Below are 27,693 nucleotides of genomic sequence, written 5' to 3'. Positions count from 1 at the left end.
CGGTACCATATACAAGTTAGCTAGCTACATCATGAGTGACCAGTACTGAGTGATATCTGTTGTGTCAACACTTCAATACAAACTTGTATATAGTGTGGCAGTGTAGACTTGCCTCTACATGTCACCAGGGTTGATTTACTTTAAAAGTGACGTCAACTTAGATAATTAATTGATTTAATTAGCACTTAATCTCGCACTTAATATATGCTTTGGTGAGACAGTGTGCTCTAGCTGATCCGATGCCGAGGCTCTGGCTGATGAATGCGAGGATGAATGTCACAGGCGGTGGCAGTCTAGAGTAAAGAGGCCTGAGCAAACACTACGACAAACCTGAGTAGTAAAGGTAGAGTTATAGTGAAATTAATTCTTACCTGTATTTTGCCAACCTGCTGTTCCCGTCCCAAACTGGCATGCCAGGGTGTAGTTTCTCTCGTCTAGTGGTGGTAACGTCCATTATTGCAGCTCGCATGGCAATGGGAATACTTTTTATAAAATTCCTTCACTTGTAGAAATAATGGCTACTGGCTCGGTGGCTGGAAATGCTTCTTTGGATTGTAGTACTAGTTTCACCATTAGTTATGGGCATAATTTTACTGTGCGATAAGTGCATAATTCCTTATGCTTGCTTCAAGTTACTCCTCCTTTTGTAGCAGTAGAGTACCAGTCATCTACTGCCTACAAATTAATTAAGTCAGAAGTGTAAATTGTTCTTGAAGATGTTGTATAGACCCTTTTCAGGTAAGCAGCTGTCAGCAACATCCGCCATTTTGGAGTACAACCCATTTTGAAACCCTAGCCTGGTAGCATGGGGGAAAGCATATGTTTAACCAGGTCAACCTTTGCTGTGGAATGCAGAAGAAGTTCTACTTCCTGGGTATTGTTTTACTCTTATAGAAAGCAACACTAACAGGGTTGCAAAACGGGTTGTACTCTAAGATGGCGGATGTTGCTATGGCAGCAGCTCACCTGAAAAGGGTCTATATAATATATTCTTCAAACTGTTTTTGTGTTTCAATCAAGTAGCTGTTTAAAAGAAGTTATCTGTCACTCCTTCATGTGTTGTGTGGATAACAAATCTTATGTTTGCTAAATCTTTCACTTAACTGAGGAGAGACTCTATTTTATGGCTGGGTGGTATTGAAAGTTTATATTGTATTGCATGAAATTTTATATGGAATTTAGTTTTACCGTTGATGTCACATCCATAAAATTAAACATCCATTAATAATGTTTTATAGGGCAGCACATTGTTGCAAAGCAGCTAGCATGGCCATCATGGATTTTGTCTTATTCTATGACTACAGAAATATCCTTGCTGCATACAAGACTATTTGAGTTGAGCAATAGTGGTGATTAATCAATTGTCATGATGGTGAGTAACAATTGTGATAATGATAGTATATACAATCATGCTGACATGATAAATTATACATACTCAAAGTAAGAGCAAACACAATAGTGTTGAAGTTGAAGAACTGTGATAGTGTTGACTACTAAAACAATAAGTAGTGTAATAGATAACATAACAATTTTTGCCGATGGAGTAATAGTAATATCATGATACTACCGTTATCGTGATATAAAAGTCAGTAATGATTGTTATAGTTACACTATCACTCAATTCTAATTTGTTGCTCCACTGAAACACTTCAGTCATGATCACATGATCTCAACACATGTGAACACTGCAGTAGCAGAAACCACTACAACTACTACACTCCATACAATTGTATATGTGGTTCCCACAGATGGAAGAATCATGTCTCAACAAGGTATAGCCAAGCTTTCATAAATTTAAAGTCCATCAACTTAATTTAGTAGGATTATATGGCGAGGCCATTAATTTTTTTCTTGTCACATTTTCATGCTATTTATGGTGTTGCTAAATGTCACAATATTTTCAAAATAGTCAAATGTATTATTAGAATAAGTGGCTGTTATATTAGAGTGCTTGACTGCTCTATTAGAGTATCTTGATCTTTGCTTTTTCTAGAGCAAGGAAAGTGGCTATAGGGTTAATTATTAGTAGTGTGGTAATGTTCATTGAGGTACTTATTAATTAGCTTCTCAACATTCAGTTTTGTTTGCTGCAGTTTAGCCCGATAGAGATTGTCTAGGTGATTGTACACTGTTTTGGGTGTCACATGCAAAGAGTTGTAGGAGCTTGAAGTGGTCAGGAGACTAGACTATGCCTTAGGGAACACTAGTGCAGAATTTGTTCATTCAATATAATGAAGAGTTAATAGGTTGTAGTGCTTACTGTATTGTTAACTCTTGGTGCATGTGAAGGAGTCAAACCCTAATCCATTTTGTTAAAAATTCCATATTAAGAAATGGAGTGTGTCTAATACTATCTGGTGCTCTATAAGATTATCACTACCATATTGATTACCATCCCTGACGACGATGAAGTAGTATTAGTTGGGTAAAACTAAGCCCAAACAAGCCTTCAGATCAACCCGAAATGCTTTAAGCAAGTTGCTACGGAATTAAGTAAAAAAAATAAAAGGAATTTTCTAATGATTGACTGAGTAACTGACTGATGCCCTCAGACAAGCGTAACTCTACAACAGCTAAGGCTACAGGCTTGATTTTTTCACTGTTCGATGTCGCTTTGGCCCCAAGAGGTGCCTTTTGGCATATACCACAATGCATGACTTACCAGTGTCCTCTTTGTGTCTCATTCATCTTTGCTGACAGCGAAAAGTGTTGATTTGCATGATGGCTTCCCTTCATAATGGAAATCGTCCATATTTTCATAGTGGCTACTTTGATCACTTTTTGAACAGTTCTTGATTCGTGATGCTGTGTAACAGATTGAACATAACTTGACAACGAGATGTAATGGATACTTCACTTTTCAGATTGTGATAATTGATAGCTGGGATGTGCCACACCATTTCTTTTTCTTAATGCAGTATGCGTAGGTTCACCAGTCATAATAATGTTATTTTACAAAAAAGCAACAAAAAAACCAATGCACAAAAAATAGGGTTTTTGAACTAAAGAGTAGGGACCATACATAGCACATCGATAAGAAGTACTGAAACAAGCTGGAGTAGTGCACAATATTAAATCACAATAAAACAATAAGAAATTTTATATCCCTACTGTATGTGTGCATTTCCATTATGGTATCTTGAGTTTTTAAGTGAATGTTTTTTTTTTTTTAAGTGTAACATTTCTACTTTCTCAACATTGAGTCATATCCTTTTGTCTGTCGAACACAATATTACCAACATGCAGTGCTGAATAATCTCTCTGATGAAATTGTAGTATACAGAGAGGTGTCAGATACTTCCTTGCAATTCATGCAAGTAGAGGATAGCTACCATGATTTATTCTCCATACAATACTGTAATGGACTAGTATGACAATGAGTATTGGCTCAATCTCCAAGATAATTTAGTATCAACAACTTTTTCACATGATGTATAATCATCATCATGTTCACTGTCGTGTTCTTTCATCATTTCATCACAGCTGTAGCTCAAAGAACACTCCTTTGACTTGTTAAGCTCTTTTAGGAGAGGAGGCATATATTGGGGTTGATGGACTCTCAGTTGTGTTGGACTGTAGAGTTTCATGACTTCCTTCTTCTTCATCATCACTCTGTTTTTGAACCTTGGATCTAATTGTATAAGCAGTACATCTATTGAGCTTCACAACTACTGAATTGGGTTTGCGTAGAGAGAAGCATTTTTTTCATAGTCATGATTCCAAAGTCAGTTTGAAGCAACTCAGTGAGTGAATTAAGAATAGGAATAAATAAAGCGATTGAGGATGTGTCACTGCTTAAGTCTATAGTACCATAGATAATAGAGTACTTAAAAGGGATAGGAAACACAATAACGTGACGTCACAAAATACGTACATTTCCATTGGAATTCCGTGTATTACGTCACGAACATACTCGTTACGCTTGCTGCGCTTGTATCAAAGAGAGACAAATTGTTGTAACGGCAGAATTTTGCAACCAACAACTGTGAAACTTCGCTACAATGAACTCAAGTAAACGAGGGAACTAGGATGGTACCAACCCTCAAGGAAGTTGTGCGCAAAATTAAAGAGATTGAAAGTGAAAAAAACTGCCCAAAAATTACTTTAAACCACTTTACTTTCTTCGTAAATATATTCTATCCTTTTAACTGTGATAAACCTATTCCTTACCATTTAACAGAGAGAACCAGAGGAAATATCAGAGCAAAACAGGAACTGTTGCTTGAAGAAACGACTAAGTATCTTCCATTTTTAACCTAAAGTTTAAACCACCTTGCAGTGCAACGCAACGGTAAAAGACTGTGTTGGTGACACGCCTAGCTTACCACAAGATTCAAAAGTGGAACCGGCTATAAAAAGAAACGGTATGGACGAGGCATGAAGGTACTATGAGCGAAAGTATGACAGCGTGTAACAATTACGGTTAATGCGATACGCTTTGTTACAAAATCTACGGTCTGAATTCTCTCGCCAAAATCTCTCACAAAGGTCTAAATACTTGCTGTAGTCTGTTGGGTTACTATTTACGCTGCTTAGAGCACTAATTCCCATGCTTGAGCACAAAACTGTCTTGCCTTTTCAAGTCACGCGTAACGAAAATCAAACCGGAAATCGCTTGCGTTTCCTATTCCTTTTACTCTATTATCTATGATAATACACGTAGCATATATATTCTGCAACTGGATATGTGATGGCTGTTCACAATGATATGTCATTCTTGCTCTGTTCAGCTTTATTGTCTTGAAGTTCAATGGTCAGATGTTTAGCTATTTCACCATCAGGTGATGATATGCTCATATTAGTTACCTGTATACGTAAAAAATTTCGAGGTGGAAAATTTTCATAGATTTTGTAGATCACCTTTCACCTACAAAAATTTTCCTCCAAATCCAGATTATATACATATAATTAGCTATTGTAACTACCTATCTACGAAAATTTTCCTACGAATCTTGCCATAATCGTTCATCTACGAACGTTTTCCACCTCGAAACTTTTTACGTGTATGGTACATTTATGAGTGACATCTATTTTGTTTTGACACCACCAGTGTTATCGACACAAATGTGTAGTATGGATGTTGTAGCCTGTCCTTGAACTCATAAATGAGTTTAAACTTGCAACTGCATCAATACATGCATTCTTGACAACCTCATCTGTCATGAATGTTAGGAAGATACAGCAATAAATGTTGTTTGAGGAAATATGTCTTGTTTCTTTACTTAATATGCACTCTATCCAGATTGTGGAGTGTTAGCTTGCTTGCTAACTAATGCTAGCTTGCACCATAGCTTGAGCTGAACACGTAGTTACTGAATTTAACAAGCAAGTCATCTTTAAAAAAATGGTTGTGATTAAAAACTTGAAAAACAGCCATACAGTTTTCAATTTATTTGCTGCATTAACACGTTTGTCTGTCATACAAGATTTGCCACGGCCAGCAAGTAGTGACATAATTAACTTGCGAGAAGTGGCAGTTTGGTGAAATGTTGGCGTCCCACTCATTACTTTCTAAGAATAATGACACATACCAGCTACTCAACATCTCCTTCATACGAAATAGCTGACAGACCACTGATCAAGGAAGGCAGAGATCACGCAACACTGGTTATGATTTGTAAGACTATAGCTAAGACTTACTTTGTCAGACCAGGCCACAAAATTAATATTACTGCTTGCTTTTGTACCAGCGATCACGTAGATTACTGGTTATGTGTTGTTGAACCTTGAATCAGGAATACCACCCTACAGACTTTAATCACATACTTGTGCAGTGTGTGTAACAAAATCTGTGATGTAGATAAGGCTTGTGGTGACAGGTAGAATAATACCAACGTAAATGCTATCCTTTCTCATTGTCTTCTTTGTTACCGCATTAGTTCAACATTTCTGTAGTGTACTTATTGTAATTCTACTGCTGCAGGATGCACGTTGAATTGGGTAAATTGCATGATTTAACTCTTTAGCTTTTGAACAAAATTTTAATGGTTACTTGTTATTGCACCTGAATCAGGAGTACAAGCTTACAGTGTGGAAAATCCATAGATGATGTAGTAGATAATGTAGACCTGCAGGTGTATTAAAATATTCTTTGTTGCAAGGTTATATCCAGCTTTCCATAGTATGTGATGGAACACGGCTTGCTATTGGTACTAGTAGCAGCAGAGAAAAGGCTGCCGAAAGAAATATATTATACTCACATTGACATTCTTGATAATGACTTAGTTTCATTGTTTTGTAAAGACCAAGTCATATGGTTGCTCCAGGAGTGGATGGATGTTGGTATTTCATTTTAACTTCATTGTGAGTGACATCCAATGTGCCTACCCAGCGGTATTGGCACAAACTGTGTAGTAGTGTAGAGAACTGTTGGCTTTAATCCTGTTGGAGTTATGACGACGAAACATCCTCCTGTAAAATAACATGATATAGTGACCACCAACATCAAATTACCTTCCATGCTTGGTAACAATCATCTTGTTGCCCACAGCATGGAACTCTTCCCACAAGCAGTGTTTGTGTAGTTGGACAAGAGGTCTAACCAACTTGCACTACACTTCTTGGTTGATGCTGCAACTTGTACATGTACAAAATAAGGGAACAAATTCAGACCATTCCCTCAGTTATTTCACAGTAGATGTGCTTATAATGTATACCATGCGCATAGTAAAAATGTTCAAGTTTTGATTGGAAACACTCTCAGTCTAAACTTTGTCTGACGCAGCAGAAATCAACATTATTACTGGAAGCTTCTAAATTTCCATCACATACCTGTGGAGTATGTGTAACAAAACATGTAATGTACACTGCTACGTTATTACACATGGGAAAGGATAAGAGGAGGTATAGAGGAATGATTGTTGTTGACAGGTGTAAACAATATACAAGGCTGAACAATGTACGTGTCATCTGGTAAACATTGTGGTCTGTCTTAAGATACACAAATGGGGTTGACTTTCAAACTCAGGAAATAACCCTGCATATAAAATTCAGTGGGTATAATAATGCCACTATGAATCAAAATTGGTAATGTGGCTCCTTGCCTGAGTGATGTGGCCGTTATACGCACACTTGGCAATCCCAGGCATTGCTAGATTGTTGCATCATCAGTAAAATAAGCAATGATGCCTTCCTGTAGATACACAAATGACAAATGGAAATGTGGAAGCTTAATAACACTAGTTGTGTAGCTCTTTCATTAGCCACACCCACTTATTGCGTTGCAAACATATGCTCAGCCATGCTCATTTATTAATAGGTGCAGTCTGTAGCAATAAATAAATTCTGATGATTACTGAGCAACCAACGTCCATAGCAAATACCTCCCAGGTTTGGTCACAATCATCTCATTGCCAACTGTTCTGTGTTCCTCTCATTCTCATACAACTGGACAACAGGTCTAGTGTAACCCACATCTTGCACTCCACTTGACAGGTCAGCACTTTCCAGTTGACACCACAACCTATAAGAAAAAAGAATCAATTCAGACGTAAGCATGGTTACTTTCCAGGTGCATTTTTTGGACGATTTCCACCTTCAGACGTGTACCATGGTGATGGCCATTGGAAGAGTAGTTGTCAGGTGACCAGTAGCTATAGTCCTAACTTCAGCAGAGCCTGCTGCCATGTCAGTGATCATATCAAGCATCCGACTTCTGTGGTGGCAAGTACAATGACACTGCTACAAATGTTGTTACTGGAAATGGGAAATTAAAGAGCTCATCTTACCCATCACTCTGCAGTCTGCACTAATTCAGTACATACTTCAGTGACATATTTTATGATGTAGACAAATACATCAATATATTCTATAAGCCTGTGGTGACAGTTAAGATGTCACTGCAATAAATGTGGTTATTGAGAATTAATCTTTTGTCTCGTTACTCTGCACTAGTCCATTATGTATATCTGCCATGCACAGAATGTTACAAAATACATAATGTATAGAGTAATTACATCAAGTCATTGTACTGCTGCAGGTTGCAAATTGTAAAGATCTTGAAGTAAATTGCATGATTTAATACTTGAATAAAATTTTAACAAATCGAATATGCATTTTCTTGAATCAAGAATGCTAACTTGCACCATAGCTTGAGCTGAACATGTAGCTGCTGAATTTAACAAGCAAGTCATCTTTATGATTGAAAACTTGAAAAACAGTCGCACAGTTTTCAATTTATTTTGCTGATTGGATTAACACGTTTGTCTGTCTTGCAAAATTTGCCACAGCCAGCAAGTAGTGTCATAATTAACTTGCGATAAGTGGCAGTTTGGTGAAATATTGGCGTCATCTTTGAGGTGCTGCGATAGCTTTCCAGCATAGCTTGAGCTGTCATTTTTAGTTACGATTAAAAACTTAATAGACAGCCACACAGTTTTCAATTTATTTGCTGCTTGAATTAACACGTTCGTCTGTCCTGCAAAATTTGCAACAGCCAGCAAGTAGTGTTGTAATTGACTCGCGTGAAGCAGCACTTTGGTGACCCACTCGTTACTTTCTAAGAATAATGTGGCAGCCTACTTTGAACACAACCTCAACACATACCAGCTACTCAACATCTCCTTTGTGTGAAATTTCTGGCAGAGACCACTGATCAAGGAAAGCAGAGCTCATGCAGCACAGGTTATGATTTGTAAAGTCGTGCCTGCCAATTGGAGAGGCTATAGCTAAGACTTGTTTTGTCAGACCAGGTCACAAAATTAATATTACTGCTTGCTCTTGTACCAGTGATCACATAGATTACTGGTATGCTTAACATTTGACACCACCTGCATGTACATGGGAATAACAATTAATGCACGTTTAATAATGCTATGTTTAAAGTATGTAACTGCTGTATAGTACTGCAATGAAAGGAAGCCATGAAATTTAATGTTGTTCAAAATGTTGTCAGTCTCTCTTCACTATTCTCTAATATGCACTTTGGTGTATGGAGCTTGTGCCACAGCATCTTATACACAATAAAAGTAAAGCAGTCAATGCTACAAAATGCTAGTAGAACCAGAAAGAAAAAATGATACTAGCAATCAAAGTCACCATCACCTGATGCTACGGGACTGAGAAAAACCGTTGTGTAGTCACTGGACTTCAAGACAATAATGTTGCACACTATCCACAGAGTGCCTATGCTTGAAATTGCAGTTTAACAATCATCATGTGTTCGGCTAGCTGTAGAATATATGGTAGCTGCTCTACAACAGTCCTAGCATCAATCCTATACAAGTTAGCTAGCTACACCATGAGTGACTAGTACTGTGGGTGATATCTGTTGTGTCAACACTTTGATATGAACTTGTATTTAGTGTGGCAGTGTAGGCTTGAAATGACTCCCATCCTGCATAAAGACCTCTACATGTTGTCACCATGGATACACTAGTGGTGATACACTGAGAATATCAACTAATATTAACTTGTTGTACCACATCATAAAGGCACAGCCTATATATACCATAACTGAACAAATTCAACAAATTTAATCACCTCTGGCATCATATGTAGCTGGCATTAGCTACAGCATCAAAATTAATATGCACAGTGCTTTGATAATTATTAATTAAATAAGTGCTTAATATCATAAACTGCGCTCTGTGCTCTGGCACCAAGGCTCTGGTTCTGGCTGATGACTGCAAGGATGAATGTCACAAAGTGGTGGTAGTCTAGAGTAAAGAGGCCTGAGCAAACAGTACGACAAACCTGAGTAGTAAAAAGGTACAGTTATAGCAAAACTTTACCTGTATTTTGTCAGAAGGCTCTCAGAGAAATCAAACCTGCTACTCCCATCCCAAACTGGCATGTCAGGGTGCAGTGTCTCTCATCTAGTGGTGGCATCCATTGTTTGCAGCTCACGTGCTAATGAGTGTATTTTGGAATATGTTTTATAAAATTCTTTTGCTTGTAGAAATATCGTCAATGATTGCTGGAAATGTAAGAAAATTAATCAGAAATTTGGTTCGACATTTCCAACTCGATAGACCAATCACGTGGGAAAACATTGTGAGTGGATTGAATATATATGGAAAATACCGATACCCACAATACATTACTAAACTCACAACTAAGATTTTCTCAAACAATATTCTGAAGGCCTCCTTTTGCAATGGTATATTGTATCTGTTGAACATATCTCTGAACCAAAACTTCTTGCTTAGTGGTTTAAAATCACTGTAGAACACTTCACTATTTATCCATTCATACTCATTACACCAATCATTTGTATGTGAAAATGTGACTCTGGAGTGCTGGAAAAGCTGGAAAAGGCTGCCAAGGAAAGAATAACTGTTGTGGTCTATACCAAGAGTAAGAGAATTATGTTTTCCTTTTAATGTTAACAATACATGAATCTTTAGTTTGTACATACAGTAGCCTATCAGTAATACAGTAAAGCTTCCTTTAACTGCAAGGCATACATATGGTAATAGTTTTACATCAGTTCTCAATTGTCATATTATATTATAAACTGTACTGCACAGCTACAGTTAATTGTAATTATGTTTGCGGCCTTTGATGATTGGTAGGTTGGACCTTTGAGAGAATGAAGTGTTACTGTTGTGTCTGCTGAATATTTTCTTGTTACTCCCCCTGCACAGACGTTATAAACTATAACCAAGCTTCAGAGATATGATGAGATAATTTTAAAAATTGTGAAATTACAAATTTGAATAGGTGAATAAATAGCTGTACAATAAATTACAAATACACTCTTAATTAAAATACTCCGGCTGATTGTATGCAATCACAGAAGGAATTTCACTGCATGGTATTCCATGTGGAACAAACTATGGCTCATTACCATAGGTAGCACCCAGCTTCCAGGGTAGAGTTGGCATTACAGGAAAACTTGGAGACAAAAGACATTTAAAATTAACTTGTATTGGATTAAGTGTACACTAACTGTTATGATGAGGAATCAGTGGAGGAACTGGTAGTGGTGGTATGGTTGTTGGGCCTGGATTGACCAATGCCAAGGGAGAATGATTCAACTGTGGTGGGTTTTTGAACCCTTGAGCAAATTGATTATGTTGTAGTTTCAATGCAGATTCCTGAAATGACATTATACATACATCTCCAGTTTGTGTAAATTCAACCTTACTTGTGGTGACAGGTAAGAAGACACCGCTATGAAAGCTGTGACAGGAAATTGGTAATGAAACTGTTCTTCTCTCCATGATTCTGCTGTGGCACTGATTCAATAAGCACTTCAGATACATATTTGTACAAAGCGTGCAATGTAGGGAATTAAGAGTCAGTGTAAAAGAGCTATTTAGGTACACAATGACTACTTACATGTCCATTTTTGCTGTTTGAATAATGAGTTAACTTCATTGTTTTAAAATCTATTGGTTGATCATTTAACTGGTTTCCTAGTGCCGGGGTGGACGGATGTTGATACTTCATACGAGTTACATCATGAGTCACATCTGATGTGCCAGCACTGTGCCACTTAGAGTTTGTATACTTGTATCTCAAGTTATCAGCACAAACTATGTGCAATTCAACAGTGTAAAGCATTGTTGAATTTATAATCCCTTTGGAGTTACCACCACATAAGGGAACATCCTTTTGTAAAATGATAAAAGAATTATCACAGTAGCTACCAAGATGCAATAAATTACCTTCCAGGTTTGGTGACAATCATTCCATTGCCCACTACTTTAAAATCTTTCCATAAATTATACTCATGAATCTGGACGACGGGTTTACCCTCAGCTTGTGCTATTCTTGCACTTTCAAGTCGACGCTGCAACCTGTAAGAAGATAACCTAGAATGTGGTAGCTGAACACGCTTGCATGCCACAAACCCAGGTGTAACTTGAGAACAATTTCCACCTTCAGGAGACCAGGATCCAGTGGTGCCATGCTAGTGATATCTAATACTCGCAAACACTATTGATAACTGTGAAGGTTCGCTCCTGAGTCTCCATATTTATTTGCCATTTCAGTTGACACCTCTGTCTGTTTGGCAAACTCTCTCATCCTTCAGTGCTTTGAAGCAAGTCTGTGAAGCCACTGATAGAGGTGTCAAAAGTGATGAAATTATTTTTGAATAATAATAATACATCCATAACTGAAGCAGCCACATTAGCAATCATACCAATGCAGAATCCCTTCAGTGTCAACTTCAGCCTGCAACTATACCTTTTTGTATGAGTGTATGGAACCAGATGAATTGCCCCTTAAAGCACAAAAGTTGTCTAAGTAAGGTCAAGTCAGTATAAGCTGCTCAATAGTCATTGTCTACCCATAGCAGGAGAAAAATTGCATCACACAATGGGAGTGCTACAATAAGCCATGTATGGATCATCAGAAGTTTCTTGATGGTCTGTGTTGTGGTCCATACTTGACCAGATTGTGTTTTACTGTCAGTGATACATGCATCTTCAGTCTGTATAAACTTCAACCTGTTGGTGACAAGTATGACAAATGTGGTCACAGGAAATGGATAAAGAAAAGTGTCCTATCTCTCAGCATCGATTTAGTGTGGACTGCAGTGTGTGTAACAAAATCTGTGATGGTAGATAAGGCTTATGGTGACAGGTAGAATAATACCAATGTAAAAGCTGTCCTTTCCCATTCTCTTCTTTGTTACTCTACGTTAGTTCAACACTTACTTCTGTAGTGTACTTACTGCTGCAGTATCGATGCACGGGTAAATTACATGATTTAACTCTTTAGCTTTTGAACAAAATTTTAATGGCTACTTGTTATTGCACCTGAATCAGGAGTACAAGCTTACAGTGTGGAAAATCCATAGATGATGTAGTAGATAATGTAGACCTGCAAGGTGTATTAAAATATTCTTTGTTGCAAGGTTATATCCAGCTTTCCATAGTATGTGATGGAACACGGCTTGCTATTGGTACTAGTAGCAGCAGAGAAGAGGCTGCCGAAAGAAATATATTATACTCACATTGACATTCTTGATAGTTTCATTGTTTTGTAAAGACCAAGTCATATGGTTGCTCCAGGAGTGGATGGATGTTGGTATTTCATTTTAACTTCATTGTGAGTGACATCCAATGTGCCTACCCAGTGGTATTGGCGTGGTAGTGTAGAGAACTGTTGGCTTTAATCCTGTTGGAGTTATGACGACGAAACATCCTCCTGTAAAATAACATGATATAGTGACCACCAACATCAAATTGCCTTCCATGCTTGGTAACAATCATCTTGTTGCCCACAGCATGGAACTCTTCCCACAAGCAGTGTTTGTGTAGTAGTAGACAAGAGGTCTAACCAACTTGCACTACACTTCTGGGTTGATGCTGCAACTTGTACATGTACAAAATAAGAGAAGAAGCTTAGACCATTCCCTCAGTTATTTCACAGTAAATGTGCTTATATATAATGTATGCTAAAAATGCTCTAATATTAAAGTTTTGATTGGAAGCGCTCTCAGTCTAAACTTTGTCTGACACAGCAGAAATCAACATAACTACTGGAAGCTTCTAAATTTCCATCACATACCTGTGGAGTATGTGTAACAAAACATGTAATGTACACTGCTACATCATTACACATGGGAAAGGACAAGAGGAGGTATAGTGGAATGATTGTTGTTGACAGGTATAAACAATATACAAGGCTGAACAATGTACGTGTCATCTGGTAAATATTGTGGTCTGTCTTTAGATGCACAAATGAGGTTGACTTTCAAACTCAGGGAATAACGATACTTTGTCTACATATATAAATTCAATGGGTATAATAATGCCGCTATGAATCAAAATTGGTAATGTGGCTCCTTGCCTGAGTGATGGTACCCTGTGTGACCGTTGGTTAATACTCATACTTGGCAATCTCAGGAATTGCTAGATTGTTGCATCATCAGTAAAATAAATAATGATGCCTGAGTCTGGTCCACTTTCATGTTTCTCCACCAAGAGTCACAGGTTCTGTTTAAGAGATGGTAGTCTATGGTTTATTAGAAGCAAATTTGTCCATTTGACAATGTGGAAACTTAATAACGCTAGTCGCATAGCTCTTTCATTAGCCACACCCACTTATTGCATTGAAAACATGCTCAGCCATGCCCATTTATTAATAGGTGCAGTCTGTAGCAATAAATAAATTATGATGATTACTGAGCAACCAACACCCATGGCAAATACCTCTCAGGTTTGGTCACAATTATTTCATTGCCAACTGTTTTGAGTTCCTCTCACAAATGATTCTCATACAACTGGACGACAGGTCTAGTGTAACCTACATCTTGCACTCCACTTGACAGGTCAGCACTTTCCAGTTGACACCACAACCTATAAGAAAAAAGAATCAATTCAGACGTAAGCATGGTTACTTTCCAGGTGCATTTTTTGGACGATTTCCACCTTCAGACGTGTACCATGGTGATGGCCATTGGGAGAGTAGTTGTCAGGTGACCAGTAGCTATAGTCCTAACTTCTGCAGAGCCTGCTGCCATGTTAGTGATCATATCAAGCATCCGACTTCTGTGGTGGCAAGTACAATGACACTGCTACAAATGTTGTTACTGGAAATGGGAAATTAAAGAGCTCATCTTCCCCATCACTCTGCAGTCTGCACTGATTCAATACATACTTCAGTAACATTTTTTATGATGTAGACAAATACATCAATATGTTCTATAAGCCTGTGGTGACAGGTAGGATGTCACTGCAATAAATGTTGTCATTGAGAATTAATCTTTTGTCTCATTACTCTGCACTAGTCCATTATGTATATCTGCCATGCACAGAATGTTACAAAATACGTAATGTATAGAGTAATTACATCAAGTCATTGTACTACTGTAGGTTGCAAATTGTGGACATCTTGAAGTAAATTGCATGATTTAATACTTGAATAAAATTTTAACAAATCGAATATGCGTTTTCTTGAATCAAGAATGCTAACTTGCACTGTAGCTTGAGCTGAACGTGTAGCTGCTGAATTTAACAAGCAAGTCATCTTTATGATTGAAACCTTGAAAAATAGTCACACAGTTTTCAATTTATTTTGCTGATTGGACTAACACGTTTGTCTGTCCTGCAAAATTTGCCGCAAACAGTAAGTAGTGTCGTAATTAACTTGCGAGAAGTGGCAGTTTGGTGAAAGGTCTGCGTCCCACTTGTTACTTTCTAAGAATAATTTGGCAGCCTACTTTGAACACAACCTCAACACATACCAGCTACTCAACATCTCCTTTGTGTGAGATTTCTGGCAGAGACCACTGATCAAGGAAAGCAGAGCTCATGCAGCACAGGTTATGATTTGTAAAGTCGTGCCTGCCAATTGGAAAGGCTATAGCTAAGACTTGTTTTGTCAGACCAGGTCGCAAAATTAATATTACTGCTTGCTCTTGTACCAGTGATCACATAGATTACTGGTATGCTTAAGATTTGACATCACCTGCATGTACATGGGAATAACAACACACATTTAATAATGCTATGTTTAAAGTAACTGCTGTATACTGCAATGAAAGGAAGCCATGAAATTTAATGTTGCTCAAAATGTTGTCAATCTCTCTTCACTATTCTCCAATATGCACTTTGGTGTATGGAGCTTGTGCCACAACATCTTATACACAATAAAAGTAAAGCAGTCAATGCTACAAAATGCTAGTAGAACCAGAAAGAAAAATGATACTAGTAATCAATGTCACCATCACCTGATGCTACGGGACTGAGAAAAACCGTTGTGTAGTCACTGTACTTCAAGACAATAATGTTGCACATTATCCACAGAGTGTCTATGCTTGAAATTGCAGTTTAGCATCAGGTGATGGTATCCTATACAAGTTAGCTAGCTACACCATGAGTGACTAGTACTGTGGGTGACATCTGTTGTGTCAACACTTTGATATGAACTTGTATTTAGTGTGGCAGTGTAGACTTGAAATGGCTTCCATCCTGCATAAAGACCTCTACATGTTGTCACCATGGATACACTAGTGGTGATACACTGAGAATATCAACTAACATTAACTTGTTGTACCACATCATAAAGGCACAGCCTATATATACCATAACTGAATAAATTCAACAAATGCAATCACCTCTGGCATCATATGTAGCTGGCATTAGCTACAGCATCAAAATTAATATGCACAGTGCTTTGATAATTATTAATTAAATAAGTGCTTAATATTGTTAACTGCACTCTGTGCTCTGGCACCAAGTCTCTGGTTCTGGCTGATGACTGCGAGGATGAATGTCATAAAGTGGTGACAGTCTAGAGAAAAGAGGCCTGAGAAAACAGTACGACAAACCTGAGTAGTAAAAAGGTACAGTTATAGCAAAACTTTACCTGTATTTTGTCAGAAGGCTCTCAGAGAAATCAGTAGTGTCTCTCATCTAGTGGTGGCATCCATTGTTTGCAGCTCACGTGCTAATGAGTGTATTTTGGAGTATGTTTTATAAAATTCCTTTGCTTGGAAAATATCGTCAATGTTGGCTAGAATTTCTTTTAGAAATTCAGAAAATTAATCAGAAATTTGGTTCGACATTTCCAACTTGATAGACCAATCACGTGGGAAAACATTGTGAGTGGATTGAATGTGGGAAAATACCAATACCCACGATACATTACAAAACTCACAACTAAGATTTTCTCAAGCATTACTACTGAAGGCTTCTTTTTGCAATGGTATATTGTACCTGTTGAACGTATCCCTGAACCAAAACTTCTTGCCTGGTGGTTTTAAAATCACTGTAGAACGCTTCACTCTTTATCCACTCATACTCATTACACCAAACATTTGTGTGTGAAAACGCGACTCTGGAATGCTGGATAACCTCTATTGGCAGTTCGGTGGTAATAAGCTCAGTCAGTAGGTGCTTAGTTGTACTCAGAAGAATGTTTACAAGTGATTGAGCTGAGCTCAGTTCGTGGGCCAGCAGAAGGTTTGTTATAGTTCAAAACCACATGTTGGTGTGAGTGCTGGTGATGACCCACATGCAAACCAGATAATTGCTAGTGGAAAGGATGACTGCTAACAAAACTATGTGGAAAAAATATACGCATGCTGATAATCCAAATTTCGAAATTTGCTCTAACACCACAGTCACAGTAAGTTAGTACAAACTTTGGCTGTCAATATAAAACCTGTTTTATGCAGTACAAATTTCACGATTAGCTATGGCCAAAATTTTACTGTGCGATAAGTGCATACATAATTCCTCATGCTTGCCTCAAGTTACTCCTCCTTTTGTAGCAGTAGAGTACCAGTCATCTACTTCCTACAAATTAAGTCAGAAGTGTAAACTGTTCTGGAAGATATTCTATATAATATGTGTTTATGTATTCTTCAAACTATTTCTTTGTAATTCGATCAAGTAGCTAAGTCATCTGTCAATTCTTCATGTGTTGTGTAGATAATAAATATCTTATGTTTGCTAGATCTTTCACTTAAAGGAGAGACTCTATTTTATGGCTGGGTGATATTGAAAGTTTATATTGTAGAAATTTAATTTTAAGGTTGATGTCATACCCATAAAATTACACATCCATTCAGTAATAATGTTTTGTTAGGACTCCAGTATGGATTTTGTCTTATTCTATTACTGCAGAAATATCCTTGCAGCATACAAGACCATTTGAGCTGAGCAATAGTGGTGATTAATTGATTGTCATGATGGTGAGTAACAATCATGATAATGATAGTATACAATCATGTTGATATGATAAATTATACATATTCAATGTAATAAACATGAAAGCAGGAGCCAACCAGAGGAGGTCGACAGAGCCTTTAGAAATTAATTACGTAAAAGTTGATATTCTGCAATGAAATAAAATTTGTGGAATATGTAGCAAAGTGTGGCATCATCATTGTACCCAGTTAGTGCTAGAGGATATGTGTCAAATGAAGTTATATAATTTTCACCTCGATATCTATGGTTTTTTTGCAAATAAACGAAGTACATTGTATTTTTCATAGTGGCTACTCTGATTGCAGAGGTGCTTTTTGAACAGTTATTGATTCGAAATTCTGTGTAATGGGTTGAACATAGCTGACAACGAAGCGTAATGGATACTTCACTTTTCAGACGATAATTGGGGCATGCGGCACCATGGTATGCGTGGGTTCACCAGTCATAATAATTATTTATAAAAAAAGTTAACAAAGAAGTACACAGAAAAATTTGGAATTTTCAACTAGAAGAAGTGTTATATCCCTACTGCACTCAAGCACAGTAGGGATATGATACTTCTTATTGTTTTACTGTGATTTAATATCATGCACTACTCCAACTTGTGAAATTTCAGTACTTTTTATTGATGTGTTATGGTCCCTACTCTAGTTGAAAATTCCAAATTTTCTGTGTACTTGTATGTATAAGCATTAGACGGTTTCTGTTACAAAGGGAAGCTATCACCAAATTGACACTTTTCGCTGTCAGCAAAGATGAATGAGACACAAAGGAGGACACTGCATGGTAAGTCCATAAAGAATGCATTGTACGTACTGCGGTATGCCAAAAAGCACCTGACGGGCCGAAGCGACGTCAAACAGTGAAAAACCAAGCCTGTAGCCTTAGCTGTTATCGAGTTACATTTGTCTGAAGGCATTAGTCAGTCAGTTACTCAGTTAGTAGAAAATTCCGTTAAATAAATTATTTTTAAAATTCTGTAGCAACTTGTTGAAAGCGTTTTGAGTCGATCTGAAAGCTTTTTTCGGCTTAGCTTTACCTAACCAATACTGCTTCATCATCGTCAGGGGAAATTGAGGCTGTTTTTGGATGATATTATTTCATGGGCCACGCCTACTCCTTTGTGGTCCCTACTATACAGTACCATAGATTATATATTCCCTACCCGGGATTGGAAACCGACGCAATCAACACCAATCAACAGTTTCACTCAGTGTTGAAAATGATGGAGCATAGTGTAACGGAATCTCGTTTCATTACACCGTGCTTTTGCACAACTGGTGGCAGGTGTTGTCTCGAGCGGGTTCTCGGGTCAAACAGGGTAAATACAGTACGATAGATGCTAAAACAAAAGGTAAGTTTCATGTTACAAAAGCTCTGAAGTTGTTATTTACATAATATAACACTTTCTCTCTTCACTCTTTTTGAAGAAAGGGAAAGCTTTGATTCATTCATGGCAGCCATTAGAAGCGTCCTGGAAGACAGTCCATTTGAAATAAAATCCCAGGTTGCAGCTGAGGCTAGAAAGGTAGCTGCGGATTTGTTAACGTGGTGTTCAAACGATGCCAATATGGAAAAATGCTATGCATTCACAGCAACACTTTTACAAGACTTAAACTAGCCTATTCTGTCCTGTAAAAAATAGTTCTTCAACAGAGAAAAATTATGGAGGAAATACTTTTTACTACGTTCATCAGAAAACTTCATTACTCAATGGGTCACATTTTTAAAGCTTGCTGATTTGTCTCCGACACCAATTCTGTACCAGCACCTCACCGACATTCTTCTTCGGAAACTTTTAGACAACCATTGTACGATCTCATCCCATGGTGGACCATTGTCATCAGTAATCACACAGCGTGAAGGGAATGCTGTACAGTATGCTGCTGGTTTTGTGTGCAAAAGGCTTCAGAAAAAAATTAAGAGGAGTAAGCATGACAATAAAGAAGAGATGGTGCAGTGTTTAATGGCATTAATCAAGAATAAGAATAGCAGAACATGTGGCAATTCTGAAGAATGGATTGTGAAGGTAAATAGAGGAGGACTGTGTCGTATCAAGGAGGCCACTTTTAATGTATTTCTGGCAATTGAGGAAGAATTGAAGGAGTGTCTTAAAACACTCACAGAAACACCAAGAAAAGATGAGATCATTCAAAGGGTTACCACAAATGATGATGTAGAATTCTACTGGTTGATCGCTACAGCCGATTTCGAAGTTGACGATAGAGAAGTGCACCAAGAAGTTTTAAGAAAGATAGTGGAGCTTTATGTAACAGTTAGAGGTTTTTCTTTTGCCAGTACATGGCTCGAATAATATAAACAGAGAACAAAAAAAAGCACGCAATGATCAAAGAGTCTTCGAAGAGATTTTTATGATGGCAATATATAGTTTTATATTAATGATACTAACAGTGATCACACAAACATTGCAATGCATTATAATTGTATAACTTTAATATTTATCAAGGGTAATATAGCTTCACTGAAAGTAATTCAAGCACAATCTGCTTTCTAATATTTGGAATATCATTTTGAATAAAAATAAAGGGTTGATTGGCTGTCAAGCACCTAGCCAGAGCACAAACAAATACACCACAATCTGATGAATTTAGCTGTTCAGGTGTATCCTTGTAGGTACTGCAATTCCATTCACAATCAGAATATTGTGTTCCAAGTGATATCTGTTTAATGTACATTTCAAGTTTCTCATACAAGCTGTATTGCATCCCTGCAGGGAGTCATAGTATAAAATCTGCTGTTTTGCAGGGTTCACACTGGCTAAGCACCAGTGCGTGCCTAGATGAATAGGAAACAACAAAAGCCTGTTAAAGAGTATGTTAGTCTCCTTTGTCCAACGCTGCACAGCTTCATATATCCACAGCTTGCAAGCATTGAATAAAAAAGGTACTGAAAACAAACACATCCCCATAGGTTGCTGATATCAGTTTGAAATATGCATTGACCACCTGAAGAAGAGAAAAAAATAAACTAACATACACATAATACAGCCACACTTACTTGGTCATTCAACCATCCCAAATCTTTTAGTGTCCAAAAGTCACAACGCTTTAGAGAAATAGAATTACATTTTGATATCACTTCTTCTGAAAGGCCAGGGCCTATGGCATTTTGAATCATTTCATTCTGTTGTTGGGAATACACTAGTGTCCTGTTGAATGTTTCACAACATTGAATATCTGATTGGTGATCATAGGTTATATATACCAGGAATGGCAATTTCATGAGAATCTTTGATAACCATCTCAAATTCAGCATTATAGGTTGATGATTCATGATTTCTTACTAAAAATTTTTCGTGTGGTCAGTTGCTGAAACATCAGTTGGTGACTTCGTGCAGTTGGTTGCAGACACATCATTTTGTAATCTAAGTTCAGGTACTCCACAGAATATTTTAGCTTTTGGTGCTACTGACCTCTGGATCTGTTGTGGTTTGTTTATCATTGTCCGAAATTATGACTTGCAAGTAAACAGATTTGGTGGTTTTATCAACTTTGAAAATTGTATCCGTTTCCCATCTTGACTTCTGCAACGTTTTCGGAGAGGCTTACTTTCCAACTGCACATCTAAAGCCTGCTTATTGCCTCTGCAGTTACCTTTAGATACATTTCCACACACAGTGTTGATTACTTTGAAAGCGTTTGTGTTTTTGCAAAATTCATAAGCGTTTGGATTTTCATGTGCACCCCTCCTTTGCCGCTGACACCCAAAGAAATTTCCAGGGGGTCTTGGGAGAGCCTCTCACTAAGAAAACATTTCACTCCAGGGATTGTGAAGATGTACCTTACAAGTTCTAAGAATGATTTTACTACAAGTACAGACACAAGTGAAATTCATACAATATTGTAATGCAAATTATACCTGTGATAGTGATACCAACACGGGTTTCTCTTGCCAGCAACATTAGCTCTTATTCCTTAGCAGAAAAGCCTTCCCTTTCCATGACACCATTTTCCCATTGTTCTGAGTTTGGAAGAAATTCTGTTTCAAGCCACTACAGCAACCACAACAATGATAATGACATGTAACACACAACACAGACAATGAAATGCAACATTTATTTGACACAGACCTATCTATAGTGACCTTTCTATAGTAGCATGTTAACAAGGACAAGAACGTACAATATACTGACTATATATTGTCCCAAATTATGACCCGGGAATTATTATTTTCTCTCCCAGCATTAAGTAAGACTGGCAGATCATTTAAAACATCCAACATTTTGGCATCATTTCTGTTCAGTTATCCAGTAACTGAACAAAACAAGGAATTTTCATGACTACCATAATTCGAGGACATATTAATCAAATATTTTTTAGCATAACTCATTATCCTGAATGTAGACACCTTGAAAATTGTAAACTTCCCTGGAATCTGGTTTGATTTGTAGACCAGCCATTTAGACCCCTAACAGCAAGTGGATGGGCTAACTATTATTGCAATAAGAAGTTCTACCACACTTTCAATGTGTCCACAATAGAAAGTTCCACTCTTCATTACAATAAGCATACATTAAAAGCATACTGTGCAACCTTTAAATGCTCATCCTCGGCACATTTATCATCTGGTGGAATATATGGATCCTGAAAAACTTTGCGTTTGTGCCATCCAGTTAAGGGGTTTTTAACATTCAGGCAGTCAAAGAATTTAATCATCCGAATGAACTTCACTGTTGCAGTCACTTCCTCTCCACCATCATGCTCAATTGCATTGGCTACAGTCTCACTAAGGACCTGGTTTGTAGTGCAAAAACACTAATTTTATCATGTAGCATCCATATAGTCTTACCTCTGCTGCAAGATCAACCCTCATCTTGGAAAACGTTGTTAGGTATACGTGCTCATATTTAAGTTTTGGGACTGGTCTCTTTCCATATGACTTTGTTTCATCAAGGTACAACTTTTCCAAATGCTCCCAAGTGATTTCTCTGCTATCACACTGCAAAGGAAATATAAGCATATAACAAGACATGTTATATGCCATTTACATGACATGTTCAAAGTTGTCATAATTTTGTCAACAAGAATTACATCTAAACCTTAACAATTTAATATGAATTAAAATTTAAAAAATTTTTCTCACCCAAAGATGTCTTTTGCTACTGTTCCAGCTGTTTCTGATAGTCTTTAATAAATGTGGCGGATTGGAAATGAAGAAAAGATCTCTTGGTCCTTCTGGCACAAAAACATTTGGGACCTTATAAACCATCTCATCCTTTTAGCTGTGCAGTTTCCATAGTCGACGATTTGGGGAGGCACCATCACAAGTAATGCCAAGAACCCTGAATCCCATTCTTTCTAATCTTGACACCGCTTCCCAAACAAGGTCAAACATCAAGTCTCCACTTAAATCCTTACATGAAAACTGAGCATACAGGTAGTTCAACTTGAAGAAGATACCCCTAACCATAAATACCAGCATTGAAGAGGCAAGATCTTGATGGTTTTCATCACTGCACATTGCATTTTCAAATTGGAGCAACTTGTTGTTTGTATCCCCAAGATTAACAAATCCAATCAAGTTACCATTGTGCTTGTCGTACACAAGGTCACTGTTAATATGCACCTCATCCATAATCAATAATACATATCTGTTCAGATCATTGTTAAGAAAGCTACATCCAAAAGATCCTGATCAGTTTCAGCTGAAAGCCCAATTGTAGTTGCTGTGTAGTGCGTATAATCACACGATGTCCGTTGTGATGGCAACCTCATGCATCCGGACTTTCGCAAGAGTTCATATCCTTTACCAGATAAATGTCTGAGGTACAGACACCACTTTATAACAAGCGGGTGCCACTTCATTGATCTAGAATCTTTAAAGGACAAAGCTGTTTGCTGTTGGTCCCAAAAACAGTCTTTGAAATGAGCCCTCAGGATAAGTCGAGTACACCTGTTGTGTCTTTGCAGCCATTATAGATTTAAGTTCATTGCTTAATTCATCATCTAATTCTACACCATCTCGAACAGTAGCAGCAGAAATCCTCTTCTTTAATCGGGCTATGCAAAGTTTCACTTTCTTGGTTTCTTGGTGTAAGCGTCTCAAACGTTCATCCTTCTCCGCTGAATGTAAATTTGCATATGTAGTATGGCTACTTGGATTAGTTCCATCATCTTTTTGATGCCGTAACTGGCGTGACACCATGGTAGATAGTGTCTTTCTGTATGTCTTACAGGTTGCACATCGCTTTGAACCATCTAATTTAATCAGTATCTCACATTTGCTGTGGTAAATAGATTTACGGCCAGTTCTAGTGCTATCTACCATTGCAACGGTTGAGGTTCCTGTGAAAAGACATAGAAATTTATACCAAACAAACCTTTAGAACTATCTTACAATTTGTATATAATAAGTTACTATAATACCATTATTATTATACAGCTGTCACATATTCATCATAACATTTCCAGTTTTATTTATAGAGGATTAATCAAAGAAATTTGAAATTGGCAACAAAAAGCAAAAGAAAAGCAAGAGAAAGAAGCTGCACTCTCTTCCTGCAATCAAATTACCCTTACTGAATCAATGTCTATATGTGACCAAATTTGACATAACCAGGCACACATATCCAGTTTTGTGACTTTGAGATATCATAACTCAGTGTAGAATTATGCAATCTGCTTCAAATTTTGACTTGTTATTTTGATTATGGAAGCACTGTGTGAAAGGTTTAGGTCAATAGCATGCTGGCAGGTCATGTTACAGTTGGTCAAAGTCAAAGAATTGGATGTGTGGAAGCTTGGCTTTGTCCAGCGTTGAAACCGGGTCGGGTCATCCGGGTCACATTTTCTCCGGGTCATCCGGGTCTGACCCGGTTTACAATTTATCCGGGTCTGACCCGGATTGGATCACGTGAGAAACGAAATTGTTCGTTTGACGATGTGGAACTTAACGCTATCGCGTAGCTCTTTCGTGAGCCACGCCCACTTATCGCATTACCAGCATATGCTCAGCCACGCCTATTTGTTAGTAAGTGCAGTATGTAGCATGAAACTGAGGGTATCTATGGTGAGGGGTAGCTATTGTCAGTAGGTGAAGACCTTTTTTCTTTTTTTTTTGATCTTCAACCTACAGCTAGGTTGAAGTTGCAATATTTACTCAACACAAATCAAACGCGACTCGTTCGCTCGCCCGAGACTAGCCGAAACACGTCTCGGCTTTAATTAATCCGGGTCACATCCGGGTCTGACCCGGATTGCTATCCGGGTCAGTGGGTCATCCGGGTCAGCAGTAGTGACCCGGTTTCAACGTTGGCTTTGTCACATATACAGAGCTTATCATAAATTCATGCAGGATCACTATATATTAAAATCAAAGGATTGAAGCAGCTTGGAGAAAATAGAACATGCTGCTCTTAACTTGTGACATCAATCATTTACACAATTCATTATAAGTAGCACATTTAAATAACTTACGTGAGGGATCTTTGAATTCACCATCGTGAATATTTGGAAGTCTCAAGTAATCATCATCAAAATTTCCTTCACAAACACTACTGGTGCACATAACGTCCATCAGATCTGACACCCTAGAAACTAAAAATAAAGCATAAGTCTATGTCAGTGATGCAGCTGATATTTATACCACCTCTAGATTATAGACGTGCATTTTAAAACATTCATCAAAAGTAATCATGAGCACAAGAACATTACTAACCCGAATTCAACAACAGTGGACTCTCTCTGATTAGGTTACAGTTTTCAGGCTTTACATGATGCTTCTTGTAGCTTAAAATCCAAGAGAAGTCCTTCTTAATAGTCAAGCATAGCAAGACTTCACAGCCATATTCAAAACAGCCTAACTTGTAAATGCTGATATGATCATTATCAAGCGAATCAATCCAGCCTACATATACACGCAGCTAACAAACACTTCACAGTAGAAACAATGTACATACCTGTAGGGAAAACAGCATACTCCTTTAATCTACTGTGCAATGTCTCTAAAGTTTCGACTGGAGCATCACGGTATGCTGACAATGGTAACTTGATGTTGAATGAAAGAGGCACAGATACTTTGAAGAAACTTCCCTGAGTGGAATCGACACTTGCAATCTTTTTGGCTTAGGCTGAAAATGCTTTTTGCTAGTTAGCCTGAGTGGTCTTTTCCCCCTCCTGTCATTATACTGTAAAAATAGAAACGAATCAGAAATTAAGATAAAAACTACCACATCAACTTTTTTTACGTAAGTATTTCACAGCAATGCCTGAAAACAGCAGCAAATTAAAGCCATGTGAACCACTTTTAGAGGACTGAATTCCCAGTAATATATGACAAATCTACCAAAAGCAATTCAGGCGATCTACTAAAACCTCCAAGCTTTCGCATTACACAATGCGATCAAATTTCACTTCCTCTGCGTTTTTGCTTGAAATTTCAACTCTGTGGGAGCATTAACTTACTCAGAACCACGTGGTATTGGTTTTGTAATAACTTGGGATAATTTACAGGAGATTTAAGTGCTTCCTTGGAGTATAAGGACCTCCAAACTTTCAGGGTGCGGTAAAGAAAGTTCCGGTAAACATTACGAATACTACGCGCATGGTTCTGGGATTTTCGACGATTTATTGCCAACCAAACGACTCTGATAAACTTACCATGACAAGAAATCCTTCCAAAGTAAGGAACAAGATGCCAATCTGCCTTTCCTCTCTTCTTCTTCACCGGCAAGACGAAACCATAATAATCAAAGGAAAGGTGTTGATTATTTCAACGCTAACGGCTCGTGGTTTTTGTACAGAAATTCCTCCGGTTTCCAATCCCGGGTAGGGAATATATAATCTATGACTACTATTGTACTGTATGCATGAAAATATATATCAAACAACCCCCTGTCACCCCACTGTTTGCTAGTTTTGTGTTGTGACTGTTGAGGTGCCAAGATATGCAATTAAGGTAATATTTTATTGTAGCACTTAAAAGAGCTGCCGACCTCCTCTGGGAGCAAACATGATAGTGTTGAAGTGGACGAATTGTGAAAGACTGGTAGAGCATGTACAACAAAGATAATAAGTGTAATCACCAATGAGTATTAGAAGAGTTGATATGTGGTGTATGGATTATTCATGTGTTGGAAGTTGAGTATCTTTGATAACTGTTAGTAATATGATACTATACCGTTATCATGATATAAAAGTCAGTCATGATTATTATAGTTACACTATCACTCAACTCTAATTTGTTGCTCCACTGAAACACTTCAGTCACATGATCTCAACACATGTGAACACTCCAGTAGCAGAAACTACAGTTTAGCCCAATAGGGATTGTCTTGAAGTTGGTTAAGTGACAACTGCTCTTGCATTTGTGGTAGTCTTGCATGTCCTAGACAAGCTTGTTCAAATGAAAAATGGCAGAGTTCCCAACTGTCTTTGACAAATACTGTTTTCCAGATGAGAGGAATTTGTCACACCACTTGTAAGTGTGCACATAATGAAGTGACTCTCATAGTTCACAATCCATGTGGTCACCATTGTGACGTGATCAAATCACAAACTTGTATTAAAGCATTTTTACTATGCCTATGGTATACATTATAAGCGCATGCAAATAGCTGAGGGAATGGTCTGAATTTATTCACTTATTTTGTACATGTACAGGTTGCAGCATCAACCCAGAAGTATAGTGCAAGTTGGTTAGACCTCTTGTCTACTACACAAACACTGCTTGTGGGAAGAGTTCCACGCTGTGGGCAACAAGATGATTGTTACCAAGTATGGAAGGTAATTTGCTAATTTGTGCATGGTCATGCACTATCATGTCATTTTGTGCTGCAGCCTTTGGATAACAGCCTCCATCCACTCCTGGAGGAACCATATCACAGTGGTTTGCCTGCAATGCCAATGATCTCCTGGCAGCCACTGGTGGTTCCTACAGCAACAAGCCACTGCCACATATGGGATACCATACAGTTTAGGATATGGAAACTCAGTAGTATACTTTAATTGTAATTTTTGTATTCATATGTTGCATCTACATAGTGACATACTCATGTGCCCAAGAGTTCACTGTATGGTGAAGAGCAACTGAAAAGTATTCAGCAGACGTGTAACATATTAAA

The 27,693-nt window shown here is 37.8% G+C and overlaps 1 long non-coding RNA gene across 1 annotated transcript; it reads left to right on the top strand.

Annotated features, from left to right (window-relative positions):
• Nucleotides 1–204: 204 nt before the first annotated feature.
• On the top strand, nucleotides 205–27,693 carry LOC136260447 (uncharacterized). The gene is made up of 5 exons (XR_010703546.1): nucleotides 205–343; nucleotides 1,239–1,372; nucleotides 17,529–17,596; nucleotides 26,546–27,355; nucleotides 27,410–27,693. It is a non-coding gene; the product is annotated as an uncharacterized lncRNA (long non-coding RNA).

This window comes from Dysidea avara, chromosome 7 (assembly GCF_963678975.1).
Source record: "Dysidea avara chromosome 7, odDysAvar1.4, whole genome shotgun sequence".
Taxonomy (NCBI): domain Eukaryota; kingdom Metazoa; phylum Porifera; class Demospongiae; order Dictyoceratida; family Dysideidae; genus Dysidea; species Dysidea avara.
The sequence above is the reverse complement of the archived record's forward strand: the minus strand, read 5'-3'. Positions and strand labels throughout refer to the sequence as shown.